This window comes from Rutidosis leptorrhynchoides, chromosome 4, assembly GCF_046630445.1.
Source record: "Rutidosis leptorrhynchoides isolate AG116_Rl617_1_P2 chromosome 4, CSIRO_AGI_Rlap_v1, whole genome shotgun sequence".
NCBI classification, from domain to species: Eukaryota; Viridiplantae; Streptophyta; class Magnoliopsida; order Asterales; family Asteraceae; genus Rutidosis; species Rutidosis leptorrhynchoides.
In genome coordinates this window covers 516612402-516636836 of record NC_092336.1, presented here as the reverse complement: position 1 = coordinate 516636836, position 24435 = coordinate 516612402, and positions in this window count along the sequence as shown.

Sequence of the window (24435 nt, the reverse complement as noted above, 5' to 3'; positions counted from 1 at the left end):
ATCTCAAGTATTAAGAAAACCCTAAGCTAGAAAGCTTGGATCTTTACAAGATTAATGAGACCATAAGCTAGAAAGCTAAGATCTTTAACAAAATAATGAAAGTAATGAGACCAAAAGCTAAAAAGCTAAGATCTTTAACATAATAACGAAGCCCTAAGCTAGAAAGCTTGGATCTTTAGTGTTCTTGAAGATTTTGAAGCATAAAGTTTGGATCTTTAAGATACATGAAGATCATAAACACAAGTTTTGATCTTTATAACAAAACAAAGAAATTACAAGCAAGATCGAACAAGTAAATGAAGATTCAAAGCTAGAAAGCTTGAATCTTTCATGTTCTTAAAGGATTCAAACCCAAGTTTGAATCTACAAGATATAACAAGATCAAAAGCAATGATTGATCCTTTAAATGATGATGATGATGTTGAATTTATGAAGAAGAAAAGAAGAAGAAGAAAATTTAAAACTTACACTTTTTAGAGTGAGAAAGACTAGAGAGAGAATTAGAGAGTAAGTGTGTGTAATTTGTAAATGAAATCAAGTGTGAAATGAATGGGATAAGCTTAGTATTTATAGGAGATGATGGTGTGGGGAGGGTAGTGAGGCCGTGGGATTAGACGGGGGGACAAAGGGGACAAAATTTTGCTTTTTGATTAATGGTTGTCTAAAGTTGGTGCTTATGTTATGATCCCATGCAACATTAAAGATAATGCTTAACAAAAATGCTAGTATGTTCCCTTTAATAAATGGGCATTTGTCTTTCATTATTATGGGTCACTAACTTATTATAATTGGGCTAATTAATAGTCCACTAGCTAGAGTAGGGTGGGCTAAATTCCAACAAGGTAGAAAGTCCAACAAGACTAACTAATGTGCTCTAGTAAATTACTAAGCATAATTAAGCATCTAAAAACCCAAGTAATTGTTATTAGGAAATAACAATTAGTATTACGTAGTCATAATATTCCGATGATGACCAAAGTTAAACGTGTACCAAGTACATAGCTCGTTTCAAACGTCAAGTGACACCAACGGTCGTAAAAGCATTCGGGGATCAAGTTAAGTGATTACACACTTAATAGCACGTTGTAAGATATTAATGAAAGTAATTAATCATTAAATAAGATCCCAGAGCATAAACTAGCTCAGTACGCACATATACGCAGTTTCGTGAAAGCACAAAGCACAAAAATAAGTCAAAAAAGTCGGGTCGTTACATTACCCACCTGTTAAAGAAAATTTTGTCCTGAAATTTTGAGTGACCAACAATGGTACCGTATTTGAATAAGAAGGAGCGTATCAAAGTTCCGTGAGACTCGTGGGCTCAGAAGTGAGTTATTTACCTTGAAAGGTACTTGGGCGTAAGAATAGGTATGTGCCATTAATTAAGTCTCTTGTCCTAAGAGATCAACAAATTTAATTTGTTTCTTGCTAACACGAACATGTCATCCGAAATATATACCCACAAAAGTAAATATGATGTTTTTAGCCCTACAGGCATCTTCAGTAAGCTGGATGCATGAAATACATCATGAATGTTACTAAGCTCATCTAAAACATTGAGCGCTTATGTCGCAATACAAAGCTGACAGGTAGAATGAAAAACATGGTGATCTCAACCATGCGATTTGATGTCTGGATAGTGTTAGCCACGGATTTTACTAACCCCTTGATTTCGGGAGGAGACCATAGGTATAAAGAACCCGATATTTAAGAAACGTTTGTTTGATTAATGAATTGAAATTTTAGCCGAAAGTGACAAATTAGACTTACATGCAATGCCATCCATAATTATTTTTAGTGTCTTCAGGACGGTCTGAATGAACAATGAAGGATATCACCCAGTTTACCATACTGCAGGTGAACTTATCCTTAGATGGAATGAAAGCACAGTTCCATAATGTAACTTTATCCTTTCAGTTACATGTTGAAGTTAGGGTTAACATTAATTAGAACGACATATAGTTGTAACCAATGAAGGAAGGGATATGTAGATTAACCACATCAGTGTCGTAGATGTTTTAAGCAGTCCCCTTCCAAGAGGATAACAAGATTCATAGATTTCTAAAGTATTTTACATTACATTTCCGAAAGAAAATCGCACGAAAGGTGTGATCTTTGAACGAGAGTGAACTCTTCGAGCGGTTTGTCCTGAATTTATCCTTATACTTAAGGGGATGCGCGGATGAGAAGATACGTGAACTCGGTCCTAAAGAATGATTTTCTCCGAGTGAAAAGAATTTAAAAAAAATGATTCTTGTATCTCAACATACTGATTCATAGAGATGATGTTTACGAGAGTGTTGTGATTAGCCGTGAAATATTGAGAGTAGAAACCCACCTAGTGCCTTTTCTACGATAGGGTGACCACCGAGTGTACCTCAGAAAACTGCTTTATCGGCCCGCGTTTTTGCCAAGTCTAACCTTAAGGGGAAACATTTTATGAGCGCAGAGACTTCCTAACAAATTTCATAAAACTGCCATCCAAAGTGGCTCAAGAGTTTTTAACAAAGATTTTAATGGTAAGCTTTATCCCTAACGGAGGGCGAGAAGATGTGTGATCCACACATGGTGTAGTCCAATACGAAAACCTTTAATAAAGTCAACCAAGGAAGTTTCGAAAAAAAACCTTTAAACGTTTGATGCGACAACATAAATGGAACGAAGTTCTTAGTAAATTTAGAAGTATGTACAACGAGTACCATTTTGCACAAAACTATTTGACTTAAGTTAAACAACTCAATAAAGGAGTGATTTTTAAATAATTTAAAGGTATAACTTAGTATGTACTAAACCAGAATAAGTAAAGGTAAATTTGTTAACTTAATTATATACGTACATATATGATTTTATAAATCGCATAAGTGACAGAAAAATTTTATTGCTTTCATTTGTCCATAAATCTCCGGAGGACCGCACAAATAAACAACGTGTAAATTTTTTGATAAACATAGTTTTTCGTATTTCAGAGGTTACGAGTTGAAAAAGATTGAGTGAAAAATCTTTGAATCATCAGGTGACACATTACTAGGTGTTGAAAACTAATGAATTAAATGTAGTTTTGATAATTGTCAGGACATAAGTTTTTGGACCAAAAATGTTCACGTGTGAAGCCGTTGCTAAAAAGTGCGGTATGAGGGATAGAGCATGAGGACGAGAAATTAATCGCTTCTTGATTTTGTAACATGTCAGACACATTATTACTAATATTGAAGTCGGAATACTGATGGTGTTAATATCACTAGATGAGAATCTCTTGGAATAAGTCAGGACTTAGAGTTATGTAAGAAAGAGCATTGTTCCAACAGGTGTGGCAAATAAGATCCTTGGGGTAACGCAATAGCTTTGAATGGTTTAAGTTTTAGTGGATGCCCGAACGCTCTGCATGACGTGGTAGTAAGTGCCTTCATCACATACACACACACATGAATTTCTCAATTTCTAAGGTTGTCATTCTTCATGATGACTTGGATACGAATAAGCAACGGAAATTTTTTTTTATATAACAAGCAACAATTTTTTATAGAAATCTTTTAAGGTGACAATGTAAGAAAAGAAATGAAGTTCTTAGCAAATTAGGGTTATGTACAACACGTACCATTCAAGGTAAAATATCTCTTGAATAAAATATTTGATTTGTAAAAGTGAAAGTAAAATTTCATATGTATTAGTCAAAAAGAAGTAATTATTTACTTTATTTTATATAGCATATACGATTTCAAAAATTTGCACGAATATAGTAATTTATAAAACTTTGAGAGGATCGCACAGTAAAACAGTGTGTGTAAAATTTTCGGCAAACAAAGTTTTCATATTTCGGAGGTATCAAGTTGGAAAAAGATTGATGAGGATTGAATAAGTCCTTTGACCAAAAATGCTTAAGTGTGAAGTTGTTGCTTATAAACGAGATACGAAAGGGAGAGTATGAGGATGAGAATTAACCTCCCATTGGTTCGGAAAATTTTGAACTGGTATGACTAATATCAAAGTAAGAAGGATGATGGTGTGATTATCATCGAACAAGGAATCTCTCGGAATAAGTTAGGATTTAGAGTCGCGTGAGAATGTGTATCAAATGAGATTCCTGGCTAGTCCTTAAGACAGAATCTGAATTGTTGAAGTGATGGGATACAATTTCCTTTATGTATCGTAATGCAGGTTTTTCCATTGTATCAGTTTCTTTCATGGCTAGAAGGTGAGCAGATTTGGTGAAACGGTCAACAATAACCCAGGTAGTGTCATAACCGCCTATCGTTTTCGGTAGCTTCATGATGAAATCCATTGTTATTCCTTCTCATTTCCATTGTGGGATTTCGGGTTGTTGTCCTGCAACTAATAGGGTTCAGCTTTGGGCTACTTCTCTCCCCATAACTATTAATGGCTCACCATTCTCACGAGGTATACGAATAATCTTCTCATTATAAATAACTTTCGCTTTCATCCTTGAAAGCCAGTCCGTTCCAACTATTTCATCAAAGCTTCCTAACTGTATGAGGATTAGGTTAATCCTAAAGTCCATTCCAACTTTTACATCAAGCTCCCTAACTTGATGAGTGTTAAGTTAATCTTATTATACTATCGCGAAAATTTCTATCAACCTTCTCCAATAACATTTGTTTGTGCGTAGGTAACTAATCCTTTCCACTATTACTTTAAAACTTCCAAGTTTTGTTGACATGAGGTCATCTCCAAATGATCCACCTGTTAATTTTAAAGTACTACCTTAAATTATTCCTCTATCTCTGCCAGCTTACCATTAGCTTGTCCTATAGAATACTTAACTCTCATGGTTGTTAATGGCTTATTAGTCATAACACTAAGGTTCTTAGATATAGGGTTTCTATCACTATAGTATTAAACAACTTTGAGACAATAAAACATCGTGACGAATCGTACCCTAACTATAATCAGGATCCATGCGAGTCTCCATAGCTGAGATAATGATTGCTCTACCGCAAGTAATTCCAAAGTTTTTGCTATTTGAGAACTTTTTCCTTAAATGTATAGGGTGTCTATATCTATAACAAATTTTCGGGTTTTTAATTCTGCAATCAAGGCCCTTCTTGTACGGCATCTGGGTTATGTGGTTATTCTTTCCCTACCTCTAATAGACCATAATGCGTATACTCAAGTGGTTCCTACCAAAATTTTCCTTGAATCACTTCATATTCCTTATATAGTAACATTGGGACTTCTGCATGATTTACTTCAATATAATCACGCTGGCCTGGCGTCATTATATTGTACTAAATCGTACGTTCATTCCAATATCACTCCATATGGTCAATTTAACGTGATCACTTCAAATTCTACTCAATTTCATCTAACGGTGCTCTATCTATGATATCCCAAAACAAATTCTACATAATTAATCTCACAGTTTCTCGGTGTGGGTGCGTAGGTTATGTAGGTCATGCATCAATGCCTAAATATCCCGAAATTTCTTCAAAATGTTCGGGTTCAGGTTGTCGTTAGGTTCCTTTCTAGAAATTCAATATGGGTCTCGCGTCGAGTTGTACGTGTAACATGTAGTAATACGGTATGTTTTGAGGAGACTCCCAAGTCTTTGGGTGTGGCTGAGCATCAGTAGGAGGCACCCTGACCTTGTAAAAAGAGATGTCCTCCCGACCTCTCCAATGCCTAGGAGTGTTAGGGACCTAAGTCCAGAAGTGTCGTTAGATCGTTGAGTAGTGGTGTAGAAGGAAAGGGATAAGCGACGGTCATGAAAGCGTATGGGATACGAGTCAACTTGCAGAAACTGAACATCCTTATAATGTTCATACATTGTACGTGGTTAATTAGAGTGAGCTCAGGGTGCGGTTACTCCGACAAGTCCTCACATCTTTCCTCCTCCTAGGATCAACTTTTAGTAGGCGTGTATTCCGAGGGGTACTCCTTCTAGATTGCGTGAAGTAATGTTTCGATCTCTGGAACGGTGGAACAGTAGTAACAGGTGGATTACGATACTAGTCCTTAGGGTTTGACGAGCGGGAAAGGGTTCAGAAAAACATCTGAACTAGGAAATATAAATTCTCCAAGTCGGTACAGCGAAAAGCAGACGGGTAGCAAGCACGTAATCAGGCATAGTAATTATAGCAGCCTAGAGCGTCTACAACAGTATACAGCATGGTAGTAATAGCAGTATCAACAGAAGGATCATGCAAAAAGTAGATAGTAGCATGCAGTAGTGAGAATAAACAGCAGCATACAGTAAGTTCACATAGCAGTGAAAGGAAACGGTAGCATGCAACATGTTCATATAGCAGTAAAAGTAAGCAGTAGCATGCGGTAGTAGTAAGCAGTAACATGCAGTAATACAACATAGCTGTAGTGACCCGAACTTTTTCATGTTTATATATATATTAAATGAAATTGTTATTTACATGATTAAGTGTTTCCAACATGTTAAGCAATCAAACTTGTTAAGACTTGATTAATTAAAATAGGTTTCATATAGACAATTGACCACCCAAGTTGACCGGCGATTCACGAACGTTAAAACATGTAAAAACTATATGATGACATATATATGGATATATATATATATATATATATATATATATATATATATATATATATATATATATATATATATATATATATATATATATATATATATAGTTAACAAGATATTATGATAAGTAAACATATCATTAAGTATATTAACAATGAACTACATATGTAAAAACAAGACTACTAACTTAATGATTTTGAAACGAGACATATATGTAACGATTATCGTTGTAACGACATTTAATGTATATATATATCATATTAAGATATATTAATACATCATGATATTATAATAATGTACTAATTTAACATCTCATTTGATATTATAAACATTGGGTTAACAATATTTAAGAAGATCGTTAACCTAAAGGTTTCAAAACAACACTTACATGTAACGACTAACGATGACTTAACGACTCAGTTAAAATGTATATACATGTAGTCTTTTAATATGTATTCATACACTTTTGAAAGACTTCAAGACACTTATAAAAATACTTCTACTTAACAAAAATGTTTACAATTACATCCTCGTTCAGTTTCATCAACAATTCTACTCGTATGCACCTGTATTCGTACTCGTACAATACACAACTTTTAGATGTATGTACTATTGGTAAATACACTCCAATGATTAGCTCTTAGCAGCCCATGTGAGTCACCTAACATATGTGGGAACCATCATTTGGCAACTAGCATGAAATATCTCATAAAATTACAAAAATATGAGTAATCATTCATGATTATTTACATGAAAACAAAATTACATATCCTTTATATCTAATCCATACACCAACGACCAAAAACACCTATAAACACTTTCATTCTTCAATTTTCTTCATCTAATTGATCACTCTCAAGTTCTATCTTCAAGTTCTAAGTGTTCTTCATAAATTCTACAAGTTCTAGTTTCATAAAATCAAGAATACTTTCAAGTTTGGTAGCTTACTTCCAATCTTGTAGAGTGATCATCCAACCTCAAGAAATATTTCTTATTTACAGTAAGATATCTTTCTAATACAAGGTAATACTCATATTCAAACTTTGATTCAATTTCTATAACTATAATAATCTTATTTCGAGTGAAAATCTTACTTGAACTGTTTTCGTGTCATGATTCTGCTTCAAGAACTTTCAAGCCATCCAAGGATCCTTTGAAGCTAGATCCATTTTTCTCATTTCCAGTAGCTTTATCCAGAAAACTTGAGGTAGTAATGATGTTCATAACATCATTCGATTCATACATATAAAGCTATCTTATTCGAAGGTTTAAACTTGTAATCACTAGAACATAGTTTAGTTAATTCTAAACTTGTTCGCAAATAAAAGTTAATCCTTCTAACTTGACTTTTAAAATCAACTAAACACATGTTCTATATCTATATGATATGCTAACTTAATGATTTAAAACCTGGAAACACGAAAAACACTTTAAAACCGGACATACGCTGTCGTAGTAACACCGCGGGCTGTTTTAGGTTAGGTAATTAAAAACTATGATAAACTTTGATTTAAAAGTTGTTCTTCTGAGAAAATGATTTTTCTTATGAACATGAAACTATATCCAAAAATCATGGTTAAACTCAAAGTGGAAGTATGTTTTCTAAAATAGTCATCTAGACGTCGTTCATTCGACGGAAATGACTACCTTTACAAAAACGACTTGTAACTTATATTTCCGACTATAAACCTATACTTTTTATGTTTAGATTCATAAAATAGAGTTCAATATGAAACCATAGCAATCTGATTCACTCAAAACGGATTTAAAATGAAGAAGTTATGGGTAAAACAAGATTGGATAATTTTTCTTATTGTAGCAACGTGAAAATTGGTAACAAATCTATATTAATCATATCCTAGCTAACTTATATTGTATTATACATGTATTCTAATATATTATGTAATCTTGGGATACCATAGACACGTATGCAAATGTTTTGACATATCATATCGACCCATGTGTATATATTATTTGGAACAACCATAGACACTCTATATGCAGTAATGTGGGAGTTAGCTATACAGGGTTGAGGTTGATTCCAAAAATATATATACATTGAGTTGTGATCTAGCCTGAGACGTGCATACACTGGGTCGTGGATTGATTCAAGATAATATATATCAATTTTTTTCTGTACATCTAACTTTGAACAACTAGTTGTAGGTTACTAACGAGGACAGCTGACTTAATGAACTTAAAATATCAAAATGTATTAAAAGTGTTGTAAATATATTTTGAACATACTTTGATATATATGTACATATTTGTTATAGGTTCGTGAATCGACCAGTGGCCAAGTCTTACTTCCCGACGAAGTAAAAATCTGTGAAAGTGAGTTATAGTCCCACTTTTAAAATCTAATATTTTTGGGATGAGAATACATGCAGGTTTTATAAATGATTTACAAAATAGACACAAGTACGTGAAACTACATTCTATGTTTGAATTATCGAAATCGAATATGCCCCTTTTTATTAAGTCTGGTAATCTAAGAATTAGGGAACAGACACCCTAATTGACGCGAATCCTAAAGATAGATCTATTGGGCCTAACAAATCCCATCCAAAGTACTGGATGCTTTAGTACTTCGAAATTTATATCATATCCGAAGGGTGTCCCGGAATGATGGGGATATTCTTATATATGCATCTTGTTAATGTCGATTACCAGGTGTTCACCATATGAATGATTTTTATCTCTATGTATGGGATGTATATTGAAATATGAAATCTTGTGGTCTATTGTTACGATTTGATATATATAGGTTAAACCTATAACTCACCTACATTTTTTTGTTGACTTTTTAAGCATGTTTATTCTCAGGTGATTATTAAGAGCTTCCGCTGTCGCATACTTAAATAACGACAAGATTTGGAGTCCATGCTTGTATGATATTGTGTAAAAACTGCATTCAAGAAACTTATTTCGTTGTAACATATTTGTATTGTAAACCATTATGTAATAGTCGTGTGTAAACAGGATATTTTAGATTATCATTATTTGATAATCTACGTAAAGCTTTTTAAACCTTTATTGATGAAATAAAGGTTATGGTTTGCTTTAAAATGAATGCAGTCTTTGAAAAACGTCTCATATAGAGGTCAAAACCTCGCAACGAAATCAATTAATATGGAACGTTTTTAATCAATAAGAACGGGACATTTCTGTTGGTATCAGAGCGTTGGTCTTAGAGAACCAGAAAATTTGCATTAATGTGTCTTATCGAGTTTGTTAGGATGCATTAGTGAGTCTGGACTTCGACCTTGTTTACTTGAAAAATGATTGCTTAACAAATTTTGTTGGAAACTTTATATTTTTAACATGTGAATATTATGTGATATATTAATCTCTTAACGTGTTTGATATTATGTGATAGATGTCTACCTCTAGAACAAGTCCCATTGACTCACCTAATAATAATGAAGAGTTAAATGTAAATTGGAATGATTCGTGGACTGATTCACAAGTTCCTGAAGAGGAACCGGAAGAAGAGTCGGAACCGGAAGAAGAATCGAAACCGGAAGAGGAATCGGAACCGGAAGAAGAAATAGAACCAGTGGGGGAAATAATAAAACGGTTAAGTAGAAGAAAATCCTCAACCAACCGACCAAAGTTAATTATGGTCAATGGTGTTTCCGCCAAGGAAGCAAAGTATTGGGAGGATTACCAATTATCCGATGAATCGGATCCCTACAAGGATTCCGATGATGTTATAGAAATTACCCCAACACAATTTAATAAGGCAAAAGAGAACAATAAGGGAAAGGGCATAAAAATAGAGAAATTTGATTCCAAACCCGATGAACTTTATATGTATCATCAACACCCGTATTTCTTAAGTTGTGACAATAACCCGGGAACCTCTAAACCTCCAGGTTTTTCTAAACCAATGTGGAAAACGATGGCTCATATTAGGGGAACATCATATTGTAGTGACCCGAACTTTTCCATGTTTATATATATTAATTGAGATTGATATTTACATGATTAAATGTTTCCAACATGTTAAGCAATCAAACTTGTTAAGACTTGATTAATTGAAATATGTTTCATATAGACAATTGACCACCCAAGTTGACCGGTGATTCACGAACGTTAAAACTTGTAAAAACTATATGATGACATATATATGGATATATATATATAGTTAACATGATACTATGATAAGTAAATATATCATTAAGTATATTAACAATGAACTACATATGTAAAAACAAGACTACTAACTTAATGATTTTTAAACGAGACATATATGTAACGATTATCGTTGTAAAGACATTTAATGTATATATATCATATTAAGAGATATTCATACATGATAATATCATGATAATATAATAATTTAAAATCTCATTTGATATTATAAACATTGGGTTAACAACATTTAACAAGATCGTTAACCTAAAGGTTTCAAAACAACACTTACATGTAACGACTAACGATGACTTAACGACTCAGTTAAAATGTATATACATGTAGTGTTTTAATATGTATTTATACACTTTTGAAAGACTTCAATACACTTATCAAAATACTTCTACTTAACAAAAATGCTTACAATTACATCCTCGTTCAGTTTCATCAACAATTCTACTCGTATGCACCCGTATTCGTACTCGTACAATACACAGCTTTTAGATGTATGTACTATTGGTATATACACTCCAATGATCAGCTCTTAGCAGCCCATGTGAGTCACCTAACACATGTGGGAACCATCATTTGGCAACTAGCATGAAATATCTCATAAAATTACAAAAATATGAGTAATCATTCATGACTTATTTACATGAAAACAAAATTACATATCCTTTATATCTAATCCATACACCAACGACTAAAAACACCTACAAACACTTTCATTCTTCAATTTTCTTCATCTAATTGATCTCTCTCAAGTTCTATCTTCAAGTTCTAAGTGTTCTTCATAAATTTCAAAAGTTCTAGTTACATAAAATCAAGAATACTTTCAAGTTTGCTAGCTCACTTCCAATCTTGTAAGGTGATCATCCAACCTCAAGAAATCTTTGTTTCTTACAGTAGGTTATCATTCTAATACAAGGTAATAATCATATTCAAACTTTGGTTCAATTTCTATAACTATAACAATCTTATTTCAAGTGATGATCTTACTTGAACTTGTTTTCGTGTCATGATTCTGCTTCAAGAACTTCGAGCCATCCAAGGATCCGTTGAAGCTAGATCCATTTTTCTCTTTTCCAGTAGGTTTATCCAAGGAACTTAAGGTAGTAATGATGTTCATAACATCATTCGATTCATACATATAAAGCTATCTTATTCGAAGGTTTAAACTTGTAATCACTAGAACATAGTTTAGTTAATTCTAAACTAGTTCGCAAACAAAAGTTAATCCTTCTAACTTGACTTTTAAAATCAACTAAACACATGTTCTATATCTATATGATATGCTAACTTAATGATTTAAAACCTGGAAACACGAAAAACACCGTAAAACCGGATTTACGCCGTCGTAGTAACACCGCGGGCTGTTTTGGGTTAGTTAATTAAAAACTATGATAAACTTTGATTTAAAAGTTGTTATTCTGAGAAAATGATTTTTATTATGAACATGAAACTATATCCAAAAATTAAGGTTAAACTCAAAGTGGAAGTATGTTTTCTAAAATGGTCATCTAGACGTCGTTCTTTCGACTGAAATGACTACCTTTACAAAAACGACTTGTAACTTATTTTTCCGACTATAAACCTATACTTTTTCTATTTAGATTCATAAAATAGAGTTCAATATGAAACCATAGCAATTTGATTCACTCAAAACGGATTTAAAATGAAGAAGTTATGGGTAAAACAAGATTGGATAATTTTTCTCATTTTAGCTACGTGAAAATTGGTAACAAATCTATTCCAACCATAACTTAATCAACTTGTATTGTATATTATGTAATCTTGAGATACCATAGACACGTATACAATGTTTTGACCTATCATGTCGACACATCTATATATATTTCGGAACAACCATAGACACTCTATATGTGAATGTTGGAGTTAGCTATACAGGGTTGAGGTTGATTCCAAAATATATATAGTTTGAGTTGTGATCAATACTGAGATACGTATACACTGGGTCGTGGATTGATTCAAGATAATATTTATCGATTTATTTCTGTACATCTAACTGTGGACAACTAGTTGTAGGTTACTAACGAGGACAGCTGACTTAATAAACTTAAAACATCAAAATATATTAAAAGTGTTGTAAATATATTTTGAACATACTTTGATATATATGTATATATTGTTATAGGTTCGTGAATCAACCAGTGGCCAAGTCTTACTTCCCGACGAAGTAAAAATCTGTGAAAGTGAGTTATAGTCCCACTTTTAAAATCTAATATTTTTGGGATGAGAATACATGCAGGTTTTATAAATGATTTACAAAATAGACACAAGTACGTGAAACTACATTCTATGGTTGAATTATCGAAATCGAATATGCCCCTTTTTATTAAGTCTGGTAATCTAAGAATTAGAGAACAGACACCCTAATTGACGCGAATCCTAAAGATAGATCTATTGGGCCTAACAAACCCCATCCAAAGTACCGGATGCTTTAGTACTTCGAAATTTATATCATATCCGAAGGGTGTCCCGGAATGATGGGGATATTCTTATATATGCATCTTGTTATTGTCGGTTACCAGGTGTTCACCATATGAATGATTTTTATCTCTATGTATGGGATGTGTATTGAAATATGAAATCTTGTGGTCTATTGTTACGATTTGATATATATAGGTTAAACCTATAACTCACCAACATTTTTGTTGACGTTTAAAGCATGTTTATTCTCAGGTGAATATTAAGAGCTTCCGCTGTTGCATACTAAAATAAGGACAAGATTTGGAGTCCATGTTTGTATGATATTGTGTAAAAACTGCATTCAAGAAACTGATTTCGATGTAACATATTTGTATTGTAAACCATTATGTAATGGTCGTGTGTAAACAGGATATTTTAGATTATCATTATTTGATAATCTACGTAAAGCTTTTTAAACCTTTATTTATGAAATAAAGGTTATGGTATGTTTTAAAAATGAATGCAGTCTTTGAAAAACGTCTCATATAGAGGTCAAAACCTCGCAACGAAATCAATTAATATGGAACGTTTTTAATCAATAAGAACGGGACATTTCAGTTGGTATCCGAGCGTTGGTCTTAGAGAACCAGAAAATTTGCATTAGTGTGTCTTATCGAGTTTGTTAGGATGCATTAGTGAGTCTGGACTTCGACCGTGTTTTCTTTAAAAATGATTGCTTAACATTTTTGTTGGAAACTATATATTTTTAACATATGAATATTATGTGATATATTAATCTCTTAACGTGTTTGATATTATGTGATAGATGTCTACCTCTAGAACAAGTCCCATTGACTCACCTAATAATAATGAAGAGTTAAATGTAAATTGGAATGATTTGTGGACTGATTCACAAGTTCCCGAAGAGGAACCGGAAGAAGAGTCGGAACCGGAAGAAGAATCGGAACCGGAAGAAGAATCGGAACCGGATGAAGAAATAGAACCGGTGGGGGAAATAATAAAACGGTTAAGTAAAAGAAAATCCTCAACCAACCGACCAAAGTTAATTATGGTCAATGGTGTTTCCGTCAAGGAAGCAAAATATTGGGAGGATTACCAATTCTCCGATGAATCGGATTCCGACGAGAATTCCGATGATGTTATAGAAATTACCCCAACTGAATTTAAAAAGGCAAAAGAAAATAATAAGGGAAAGGGCATAAAAATAGAGAAATCTAATTCCAACCCCGATGAACTTTATATGTATCGTCAACCGCCGAAGTCCTTAAGTTTTAACAATGACCCGGGAACCTCTAAACTACCAGGTTTTTCTAAACCAATGTGGACAACGACGGCTCGTATTAGGGGAACATCATATATCCCTAGAAACTTGGCAAAACGAACCAAAACCGAAGAAGAAGAAACGAGCGAGTCGGAATAAGATAGTTGTATTCGTGTGGTGTAATATATGTAATATAGTGTTCTTATGCTTTATGATATATGTAAAAATTGCTTGTATTAATAAGTATTTTTTTATGAAACTAACTCTTGTCTATTTTACAGTTTAAAAACACAAAATGGATAGACAACCCAATATTTTAAGAGACCTACCCGGAGACATGATTGATGAAATCTTGTCTAGAGTCGGCCAGAATTCTTCGGCACAACTATTTAAGGCGAGATCAGTTTGTAAGACATTCGAAGAACGTTCCAAGAATGTCTTGGTTTATAAGAGACTTTCGTTTGAAAGATGGGGGATATCACATTGGGAAACCCATAAGTTACGATGTGTTTACTTTGACGCATATATTGCGGGGAACCCAAATGCTATTTTACGCAATGGGTTAAGAAATTATTTTGACTCAATATATCCGAATATTGGACTTCGTGATTTAGAAAAAGCGGCTAACATGCAACATAAAGAAGCATGTTATGCTTACGGATTAGTAATGTTCGCTTCTCACCAAAGTGAGAACAAGAACATCGGGCTACAACTATTAAACAAAACGTTTCCACAAGTGACGGAGTCGGTAATTGGGGTAAGAAATGAGTTTTTTAGATTATTACGGGACTGTTGGACATTACGTAACCCTCGTCCCTTTGATGACGTTACAACACGCTGTCTTATCAATGGCCATAACGGTTATGTTGCACAAGACCAAGGATGGGAAGTAGTCCTAGTAAAACCAGAATGCATGACTTGTTTCTGGACGTATGAATTACGTGTCTTTATTGCCTTTGCTGAACGACTTGTGTACTAGCTAGAATTGTCTTCACAACTATCTTGTATCAAAGTTATTGTGTGCTATATTTCATGCTTTATGTAAAATAAGCGGTATTGTAAGTTTGTAAAATATTGTATAAAAGTTTGAACGCGAAATATTATTACAATCAGTTTTTCATATAGAATTGTAGTAGTTGAATTGTATATTAGCTACTAAGTATGAACTTAACGGGTAGGTACTACCCGAATTTAAACTTATAAAACGCTAATATGAAATAAAAGCTTTTATAAATGAGTTCATATTATGCTACGAAATACTATTAACTACTCTTAATATTCTGTATGATTAACTTGTTCCATTTAACTATTTTGAAGGAAATGGCACCGACTACTCGACACACCGTGAATATGAATGAAGAGGAATTCCGTAATTTTCTAGCTTCAAACATAGCCGCAGTACAGGCTGCGCTACATACCAACAATAACCTTGGATCTAGCAGTACAGGAAATCGTGTAGGATGCACCTACAAAGAATTCACTGCCTGCAAACCTTTGGAATTTGATGGAACCGAAGGACCGATCGGATTGAAACGGTGGACCGAGAAGGTTGAATCGGTGTTTGCCATAAGTAAGTGTACTGAAGAGGACAAAGTGAAGTACGCTACGCATACCTTCACAGGTTCTGCGTTAACATGGTGGAATACCTATCTAGAGCAAGTGGGACAAGATGATGCGTACGCACTACCGTGGTCAGCATTCAAGCACTTGATGAACGAGAAGTACCGTCCCAGAACCGAGGTCAATAAGCTCAAGACAGAACTTAGAGGGTTACGAACCCAAGGATTTGATATTACCACGTACGAAAGACGATTCACAGAATTGTGCCTATTGTGTCCGGGAGCATTCGAAGATGAGGAAGAGAAGATCGACGCGTTTGTGAAAGGATTACCGGAAAGAATCCAAGAAGATATAAGTTCACACGAGCCCGCCTCCATACAACAGGCATGTAGAATGGCTCACAAACTAGTGAACCAGATTGAAGAAAGAATTAAAGAACAGACTGCTGAAGAGGCCAATGTGAAGCAAGTCAAAAGAAAGTGGGAGGAAAACGGTGATAAGAATCACCAATACAACAACAACAGCAATTACAACAATAATCGCAACAATTATCCCAACAATCGCAACATCAATCGCAACTACAACAAACGGCCCAACAACAACAACAACAACAACAACAGCAACTACAACAATCATCCCCACAACAATAATAACCGCAACAACAACAACAATCAGAAGCAGCTATGCCAAAGGTGTGAAAAGAATCACTCGGGGTTCTGCACCAAATTTTGCAACAAGTGTAAAAGAAATGGTCATAGCGCGGCGAAGTGTGAGGTCTACGGACCAGGGGTTAATAGAACGAAAGGAACAAATGGTGTCGGAACGAGTAATGGCGGAGCAAGTAGTGTCGGAGCAAGTTATGCCAATGTAGTTTGTTATAAATGTGGAAAACCAGGCCACATTATTAGAAATTACCCGAACCAGGAGAACACGAATGGACAAGGCCGTGGAAGAGTTTTCAATATTAATGCGGTAGAGGCACAGGAAGACCCGGAGCTTGTTACGGGTACGTTTCTTATTGACAATAAATCTGCTTACGTTTTATTTGATTCTGGTGCGGATAGAAGCTATATGAGTAGAGATTTTTGTGCTAAATTAAGTTGTCCATTGACGCCTTTGGATAGTAAATTTTTACTCGAATTAGCAAATGGTAAATTAATTTCAGCAGATAATATATGTCGGAATCGAGAAATTAAACTGGTTAGCGAAACATTTAAGATTGATTTGATACCAGTAGAGTTAGGGAGTTTTGATGTGATAATCGGTATGGACTGGTTGAAAGAAGTGAAAGCAGAGATCGTTTGTTACAAAAATGCAATTCGCATTATACGAGAAAAAGGAAAACCCTTAATGGTGTACGGAGAAAATGGCAACACGAAGCTACATCTTATTAGTAATTTGAAGGCACAAAAACTAATAAGAAAAGGTTGCTATGCTGTTCTAGCACACGTCGAGAAAGTACAAACTGAAGAAAAGAGCATCAATGATGTTCCCATTGCAAAAGAATTTCCCGATGTATTTCCGAAAGAATTACCGGGATTACCCCCACATCGATCCGTTGAATTTCAAATAGATCTTGTACCAGGAGCTGCACCAATAGCTCGTGCTCCTTACAGACTCGCACCCAGCGAGATGAAAGAACTACAAAGCCAATTACAAGAACTTTTAGAGCGTGGTTTCATTCGACCAAGCACATCACCGTGGGGAGCTCCTGTTTTGTTTGTCAAGAAGAAAGATGGTACATTCAGGTTGTGTATCGACTACCGAGAGTTGAACAAACTTACCATCAAGAACCGCTACCCACTACCGAGAATCGACGACTTATTTGATCAACTACAAGGCTCGTCTGTTTATTCAAAGATTGACTTACGTTCCGGGTATCATCAAATGCGGGTGAAAGAAGATGATATTCCAAAGACTGCTTTCAGAACACGTTACGGTCATTACGAGTTTATGGTCATGCCGTTTGGTTTAACTAATGCACCAGCTGTGTTCATGGACCTTATGAACCGAGTGTGTGGACCATACCTTGACAAGTTTGTCATTGTTTTCATTGATGACATACTTATTTACTCAAAGAATGACCAAGAACACGGTGAACATTTGAGAAAGGTGTTAGAAGTATTGAGGAAGGAAGAATTGTACGCTAAGTTTTCAAAGTGTGCATTTTGGTTGGAAGAAGTTCAATTCCTCGGTCACATAGTGAACAAAGAAGGTATTAAGGTGGATCCGGCAAAGATAGAAACTGTTGAAAAGTGGGAAACCCCGAAAACTCCGAAACACATACGCCAGTTTTTAGGACTAGCTGGTTACTACAGAAGGTTCATCCAAGACTTTTCCAGAATAGCAAAACCCTTGACTGCATTAACGCATAAAGGGAAGAAATTTGAATGGAATGATGAACAAGAGAAAGCGTTTCAGTTATTGAAGAAAAAGCTAACTACGGCACCTATATTGTCATTGCCTGAAGGGAATGATGATTTTGTGATTTATTGTGATGCATCAAAGCAAGGTCTCGGTTGTGTATTAATGCAACGAACGAAGGTGATTGCTTATGCGTCTAGACAATTGAAGATTCACGAACAAAATTATACGACGCATGATTTGGAATTAGGCGCGGTTGTTTTTGCATTAAAGACTTGGAGGCACTACTTATATGGGGTCAAAAGTATTATATATACCAACCACAAAAGTCTTCAACACATATTTAATCAGAAACAACTGAATATGAGGCAGCGTAGGTGGATTGAATTATTGAATGATTACGACTTTGAGATTCGTTACCACCCGGGGAAGGCAAATGTGGTAGCCGATGCCTTGAGCAGGAAGGACAGAGAACCCATTCGAGTAAAATCTATGAATATAATGATTCATAATAACCTTACTACTCAAATAAAGGAGGCGCAACAAGGAGTTTTAAAAGAGGGAAATTTAAAGGATGAAATACCCAAAGGATCGGAGAAGCATCTTAATATTCGGGAAGATGGAACCCGGTATAGGGCTGAAAGGATTTGGGTACCAAAATTTGGAGATATGAGAGAAATGGTACTTAGAGAAGCTCATAAAACTAGATACTCAATACATCCTGGAACGGGGAAGATGTACAAGGATCTCAAGAAACATTTTTGGTGGCCGGGTATGAAAGCCGATGTTGCTAAATACGTAGGAGAATGTTTGACGTGTTCTAAAGTCAAAGCTGAGCATCAGAAACCATCAGGTCTACTTCAACAACCCGAAATCCTGGAATGGAAATGGGAAAACATTACCATGGATTTCATCACTAAATTGCCAAGGACTGCAAGTGGTTTTGATACTATTTGGGTAATAGTTGATCGTCTCACCAAATCAGCACACTTCCTGCCAATAAGAGAAGATGACAAGATGGAGAAGTTAGCACGACTGTATTTGAAGGAAGTCGTCTCCAGACATGGAATACCAATCTCTATTATCTCTGATAGGGATGGCAGATTTATTTCAAGATTCTGGCAGACATTACAGCAAGCATTAGGAACTCGTCTAGACATGAGTACTGCCTATCATCCACAAACTGATGGGCAGAGCGAAAGGACGATACAAACGCTTGAAGACATGCTACGAGCATGTGTTATTGATTTCGGAAACAGTTGGGATCGACATCTACCGTTAGCAGAATTTTCCTACAACAACAGCTACCATTCAAGCATTGAGATGGCGCCGTTTGAAGCACTTTATGGTAGAAAGTGCAGGTCTCCGATTTGTTGGAGTGAAGTTGGGGATAGACAGATTACGGGTCCGGAGATTATACAAGAAACTACCGAGAAGATCATCCAAATTCAACAACGGTTGAAAACCGCCCAAAGTCGACAAAAGAGCTACGCTGACATTAAAAGAAAAGATATAGAATTTGAAATTTGAGAGATGGTCATGCTTAAAGTTGCACCTTGGAAAGGCGTTGTTCGATTTGGTAAACGAGGGAAATTAAATCCAAGGTATATTGGACCATTCAAGATTATTGATCGTGTCGGACCAGTAGCTTACCGACTAGAGTTACCTCAACAACTCGCGGCTGTACATAACACTTTCCACGTCTCGAATTTGAAGAAATGTTTTGCTAAAGAAGATCTCACTATTCCGTTAGATGAAATCCAAATCAACAAAAAACTTCAATTCATCGAAGAACCCGTCGAAATAATGGATCGTGAGGTTAAAAGACTTAAGCAAAACAAGATACCAATTGTTAAGGTTCGATGGAATGCTCGTAGAGGACCCGAGTTCACCTGGGAGCGTGAAGATCAGATGAAGAAGAAATACCCGCATCTATTTCCAGAAGATTCGTCAACACCTTCAACAGCTTAAAATTTCGGGACGAAATTTATTTAACGGGTAGGTACTGTAGTGACCCGGACTTTTCCATGTTTATATATATTAATTGAGATTGATATTTACATGATTAAATGTTTCCAACATGTTAAGCAATCAAACTTGTTAAGACTTGATTAATTGAAATATGTTTCATATAGACAATTGACCACCCAAGTTGACCGGTGATTCACGAACGTTAAAACTTGTAAAAACTATATGATGACATATATATGGATATATATATATAGTTAACATGATACTATGATAAGTAAATATATCATTAAGTATATTAACAATGAACTACATATGTAAAAACAAGACTACTAACTTAATGATTTTTAAACGAGACATATATGTAACGATTATCGTTGTAAAGACATTTAATGTATATATATCATATTAAGAGATATTCATACATGATAATATCATGATAATATAATAATTTAAAATCTCATTTGATATTATAAACATTGGGTTAACAACATTTAACAAGATCGTTAACCTAAAGGTTTCAAAACAACACTTACATGTAACGACTAACGATGACTTAACGACTCAGTTAAAATGTATATACATGTAGTGTTTTAATATGTATTTATACACTTTTGAAAGACTTCAATACACTTATCAAAATACTTCTACTTAACAAAAATGCTTACAATTACATCCTCGTTCAGTTTCATCAACAATTCTACTCGTATGCACCCGTATTCGTACTCGTACAATACACAGCTTTTAGATGTATGTACTATTGGTATATACACTCCAATGATCAGCTCTTAGCAGCCCATGTGAGTCACCTAACACATGTGGGAACCATCATTTGGCAACTAGCATGAAATATCTCATAAAATTACAAAAATATGAGTAATCATTCATGACTTATTTACATGAAAACAAAATTACATATCCTTTATATCTAATCCATACACCAACGACTAAAAACACCTACAAACACTTTCATTCTTCAATTTTCTTCATCTAATTGATCTCTCTCAAGTTCTATCTTCAAGTTCTAAGTGTTCTTCATAAATTTCAAAAGTTCTAGTTACATAAAATCAAGAATACTTTCAAGTTTGCTAGCTCACTTCCAATCTTGTAAGGTGATCATCCAACCTCAAGAAATCTTTGTTTCTTACAGTAGGTTATCATTCTAATACAAGTTAATAATCATATTCAAACTTTGGTTCAATTTCTATAACTATAACAATCTTATTTCAAGTGATGATCTTACTTGAACTTGTTTTCGTGTCATGATTCTGCTTCAAGAACTTCGAGCCATCCAAGGATCCGTTGAAGCTAGATCCATTTTTCTCTTTTCCAGTAGGTTTATCCAAGGAACTTAAGGTAGTAATGATGTTCATAACATCATTCGATTCATACATATAAAGCTATCTTATTCGAAGGTTTAAACTTGTAATCACTAGAACATAGTTTAGTTAATTCTAAACTAGTTCGCAAACAAAAGTTAATCCTTCTAACTTGACTTTTAAAATCAACTAAACACATGTTCTATATCTATATGATATGCTAACTTAATGATTTAAAACCTGGAAACACGAAAAACACCGTAAAACCGGATTTACGCCGTCGTAGTAACACCGCGGGCTGTTTTGGGTTAGTTAATTAAAAACTATGATAAACTTTGATTTAAAAGTTGTTATTCTGAGAAAATGATTTTTATTATGAACATGAAACTATATCCAAAAATTATGGTTAAACTCAAAGTGGAAGTATGTTTTCTAAAATGGTCATCTAGACGTCGTTCTTTCGACTGAAATGACTACCTTTACAAAAACGACTTGTAACTTATTTTTCCGACTATAAACCTATACTTTTTCTGTTTAGATTCATAAAATAGAGTTCAATATGAAACCATAGCAATTTGATTCACTCAAAACGGATTTAAAATGAAGAAGTTATGGGTAAAACAAGATTGGATAATTTTTCTCATTTTAGCTACGTGAAAATTGGTAACAAATCTATTCCAACCATAACTTAATCAACTTGTATTGTATATTATGTAATCTTGAGATACCATAGACACGTATACAATGTTTCGACCTATCATGTCGACACATCTATATATATTTCGGAACAACCATAGACACTCTATATGTGAATGTTGGAGTTAGCTATACAGGGTTGAGGTTGATTCCAAAATATATATAGTTTGAGTTGTGATCAATACTGAGATACGTATACACTGGGTCGTGGATTGATTCAAGATAATATTTATCGATTTATTTCTGTACATCTAACTGTGGACAACTAGTTGTAGGTTACTAACGAGGACAGCTGACTTAATAAACTTAAAACATCAAAATATATTAAAAGTGTTGTAAATATATTTTGAACATACTTTGATATATATGTATATATTGTTATAGGTTCGTGAATCAACCAGTGGCCAAGTCTTACTTCCCGACGAAGTAAAAATCTGTGAAAGTGAGTTATAGTCCCACTTTTAAAATCTAATATTTTTGGGATGAGAATACATGCAGGTTTTATAAATGATTTACAAAATAGACACAAGTACGTGAAACTACATTCTATGGTTGAATTATCGAAATCGAATATGCCCCTTTTTATTAAGTCTGGTAATCTAAGAATTAGGGAACAGACACCCTAATTGACGCGAATCCTAAAGATAGATCTATTGGGCCTAACAAACCCCATCCAAAGTACCGGATGCTTTAGTACTTCGAAATTTATATCATATCCGAAGGGTGTCCCGGAATGATGGGGATATTCTTATATATGCATCTTGTTATTGTCGGTTACCAGGTGTTCACCATATGAATGATTTTTATCTCTATGTATGGGATGTGTATTGAAATATGAAATCTTGTGGTCTATTGTTACGATTTGATATATATAGGTTAAACCTATAACTCACCAACATTTTTGTTGACGTTTAAAGCATGTTTATTCTCAGGTGAATATTAAGAGCTTCCGCTGTTGCATACTAAAATAAGGACAATATTTGGAGTCCATGTTTGTATGATATTGTGTAAAAACTGCATTCAAGAAACTGATTTCGATGTAACATATTTGTATTGTAAACCATTATGTAATGGTCGTGTGTAAACAGGATATTTTAGATTATCATTATTTGATAATCTACGTAAAGCTTTTTAAACCTTTATTTATGAAATAAAGGTTATGGTATGTTTTAAAAATGAATGCAGTCTTTGAAAAACGTCTCATATAGAGGTCAAAACCTCGCAACGAAATCAATTAATATGGAACGTTTTTAATCAATAAGAACGGGACATTTCACATATATCCCTAGAAACTTGGCAAAACGAACCAAAACCGAAAAAGAAGAAACGAGCGAGTCGGAATAAGATAGTTGTATTCGTGTGGTGTAATATATGTAATATAGTGTGCTTATGCTTTATGATATATGTAAAAATTGCTTGTATTAATAAGTATTTTTTTATGAATCTAACTCTTGTCTATTTTACAGTATAAAAACACAAAATGGATAGACAACCCAATATTTTAAGAGACCTACCCGGAGACATGATTGATGAAATCTTGTCTAGAGTCGGTCAGAATTCCTCGGCACAACTATTTAAGGCGAGATCAGTTTGTAAGACATTCGAAGAACGTTCCAAGAATGCCTTAGTTTATAAAAGGCTTTCTTTCGAAAGATGGGGGATATCACATTGGAAAATCCATAAGTTACGATGTGTTTACTTTGACGCATATATTGCGGGGAACCCAAATGCTATTTTACGCAACGGGTTAAGAAATTATTTTGACTCAATATATCCGAATATAGGACTTCGTGATTTAGAAAAAGCGGCTAACATGCAACATAAAGAAGCATGTTATGCTTACGGGTTAGTAATGTTCGCTTCTCACCAAAGTGAGAACAAGAACATCGGGCTACAACTATTAAACAAAACGTTCCCACAAGTGACGGAGTCGGTAATTGGGGTAAGAAATGAGGTTTTTAGGTTATTACGAGACTGTTGGTCATTACGTAACCTTCATCCTTTTGACGACGTTACAACACATTGTCTTACTATCGGTCACAACAGTTATGTTCCACAAAACCAAGGATGGGAAGTGGTATTAGTAAAACCAGAATGCATGACTTGTTTCTGGACGTATGAATTACATGTTTTTATTGCCTTTGCTGAACGCCTTATTTATTAACTAG